This window comes from Podarcis melisellensis (assembly GCF_964234715.1).
Source record: "Podarcis melisellensis genome assembly, chromosome: 6".
Lineage (NCBI taxonomy): Eukaryota > Metazoa > Chordata > Lepidosauria > Squamata > Lacertidae > Podarcis > Podarcis melisellensis.
In genome coordinates, this window is record NC_138538.1 from 22,518,519 (window position 1) to 22,521,615 (window position 3,097).

Consider the following 3,097-nt stretch of genomic DNA (forward strand, 5'->3'; position numbering starts at 1 on the left):
CGGTGCTACTCTCCACCCCTTCCGGCTGAGCGTCCTGCTCCGATCTTCTCCCCCTGTCTCCTTCACGCTCTGCTCCCTCTGACACCCTGGTAACTCCACCCCCTTCACTCCGTTCCGGCTGAGAAGCTGGCTCCTGTGTCCTACTCCTACTGAGGCTTCTCCCTTCGCCCCCCTGTTCCTCCCTGCTTCCCCCTTGGCCCCCCTTTGGTCTGACCAGGGGGGCTCCCTTCTGGGAGTCTTCTGACTCACTGGACAAACTCATGGACGACCTTTGGTCATCGTCATCCTCCTCCTCATCTCTCTGGGATTCTTCCCCCTCGCTCTCTGTCTCCTCCCCCATCTGCTCTTCTCTCCCTGAAACCCTGACATCCGTGTTGCCTCTCCTTTAGACTGTAAACCTACAGGGAGCAGCAGCAGCACGTGCAATTCAAGAAAAAGAAAAGAGACAATCATCACAAGTGACCAAGCTTTTTTTTTTTAATGTTTATTAGCAGGGAAATAGAAAAATAATGAAAAAGAAGCCCGGTTCCCACTCAAACATTTTGCTTCTCTCCCAATCTTCATAAGCATGATGAGCCGCCAACACCTGTGGTCTTCAGCCATTTTAGGATGAAGGGGAAACATCCTGGAAAGAAATCATTGGGAACATTACTTTCTAGCAGTTGTTTACAACACTGGAGATCTGGTTTGCAGAGAACCCTTCTTGGCCACTAATGTGAATTTTGTTGCAGAGTACGTTTCTCTCTCACTAAGTGGAAGACAGACACGGCTATAATATGTAAACTGGCTCCTTGCGTAGAATCACCAGTCATTACTTGTTACTGCAGAAGCAAGGAGGAGGGTGGAAAGAGAAACTCAATGTATGGTCCAGGAAAGCCACCTTGATTTCTGGACCGAGATACATTAACTGTTCAGTGGCTTTCCCCTCTCATTGCAGTGGTGCTAATTAAAGACTGTTGTCAGAGGAGGTGGTGTTAGCTGGGGAGAGTCCTACGGGTCAGACAGAGAGACCTGGCTCTCCCCATCCCTGGTGTACATATTTGCAGCAACTCTCTCTCTCTCTCTCTCTCTCTCTCTCTCTCTCTCTCTCTCTCTCTCTCTCTCTCTCTCTCTCTCTGTGTGTGTGTGTGTGTGTGTGTGCCTGTCTTCTCTTCTTCAGAGCTATATGGGAGACAGCAGTTGCCCCTACCCAGCAAACAGATGAATGGTGAGGGGAAGGTGATGCTCAAACTGCCTCAACAGTTTGAAAAGGAAGCAGAGAGCACAAGAGAGAATATAGGGACTGGATCTACTGTAATTATTATTATTATTATTATTATTATTATTATTATTATTATTATTATTATTCCCTCCCATCTGGCTGGGGTTCCCCAGAAAAAAAGGACATAGAGGCATGGGACTGTGCTGATGAGTGTTTGAAGGGGAGAAAGAGGTAAATTGGGGCATCAGAATTACACCCACAGTCTCAGGAATCCACAGTCCCACTTACATTCCACATTCCGGAATCTTGGATCCACGCAGCGCATTGCGCAGCAGGAAAAGCAACACTTTTCCCGTCCTAGGCAAGAATAGTCATCTATGCACTCATCTGGTTGAGGGCCAGTGCATAAGCAAGGAGTTGGCGGGCAGGTTCCAGGTTTGCCTGCAATAGGAAAAGGTTGGAAATCTTTTGAATCAGCACAGTAGGTTTAGGTATCTTGGTGCATTATTTAAATATTTGTGCCCCAGCTCATTGATCAAGGCAAGTGACAAAACCATAAGCAAACTACAAAATATATTGTTGAACTACCAAAGACTGCTTTCAAATACAACCAGTGGACTAATCTTATCCAATTTAAGGTGCTTAGTAAGCACACCCAACAAGAAGAAATGGGGCTTCCTTTAAACTTCAAAAATATTGTTGTGGGCCCCACCAATCTTTGAGTGGTACACGATTCAGTGGGGCTTGCTCCCAAGTCAATGGATATAGGATTGCTGCCTACCTCCTAACATCGCCTGGCTTTCCTGTTTCCTGCTCCAGCTGATTTTGTCGGATTCAGAACTCCTTCCATTAACTGACCACATGGAAAGAAGTGCTTTAACTACTTCCTGTGGGTTTTCCTGGGTTTTCCCTATCTAATTCCCTCTCCAAGCAGCAGCTGGTTTTATGCCTCACCTTTTGGAGTCTTCAGACAAGCTGTGAAAGGTAGCCAAAGGGCTAGAAGTCCCACAAGGGCAAAAGTCACCAGTCTCTTCATGGCTCTTCCAGCAATCAAGCACTACTGCTCAGAACTGAGCAAGGCTGGTATTTAAGGAGTTGCAAGGCTACAGTTGAGTTGGGAAATTAGATTTGCTAATCTTCCTCTAGCGTCACCTGCCTTGCAGGAAAAGTGAAAAAGAAAAGCAACAACAGAAAACTCTAAGCAATTTCTTTGCAAAGTCATCACAGACCGCATGTAGAGTGGCAACAACTGCAGGTACTGGAACCAGTGTGTGTTAACAACTCTTAATATTCCAGTATAATCTGGACAATAAAAAGCAAGCAAATCTGGAATTCGGTGGCACTCTTAATGCTGGCGGAGGTTCAGGAAAGACAAAAGGGTTGGGGCGACAGAGAGAGAGAACTTGCTGGATGTTGTAGCCACAAAGTCTGCATTTGAATGCTGTGACAGAAATGGATAGAATCATAGAATCATAGAGTTGGAAGAGACCACAAGGGCCATCGAGTCCAACCCCCTGCCAAGCAGGAAACACCATCAGAGCACTCCTGGCATATGGTTGTCAAGCCTCTGCTTAAAGACCTCCAAAGAAGGAGACTCCATCACACTCCTTGGCAGGAAATTCCACTGTCGAACAGCTCTTACTGTCAGGAAGTTCTTCCTAATGTTTAGGTGGAATCTTCTTTCTTGTAGTTTGGATCCATTGCTCCGTGTCCGCTTCTCTGGAGCAGCAGAAAACAACCTTTCTCCCTCCTGTATGTGACATCCTTTTATATATTTGAACATGGCTATCATATCACCCCTTAACCTCCTCCTCTCCAGGCTAAACATGCCCAGCTCCCTTAGCCGTTCCTCATAGGGCATCGTTTCCAGGCCTTTGACCATTTTGGTTGCCCTCC

At 46.6% G+C, this 3,097-nt stretch overlaps 1 long non-coding RNA gene across 1 annotated transcript; it reads right to left on the bottom strand.

Annotated features, from left to right (window-relative positions):
* Positions 1-468: 468 nt before the first annotated feature.
* Positions 469-2,284, bottom strand: LOC309372147. The gene is made up of 3 exons (XR_014169425.1): positions 2,156-2,284; positions 1,490-1,642; positions 469-625 (listed from the first exon to the last, which is right to left on the bottom strand). It is a non-coding gene; the product is annotated as an uncharacterized lncRNA (long non-coding RNA).
* Between the last annotated feature and the right edge of the window lie 813 nt (positions 2,285-3,097).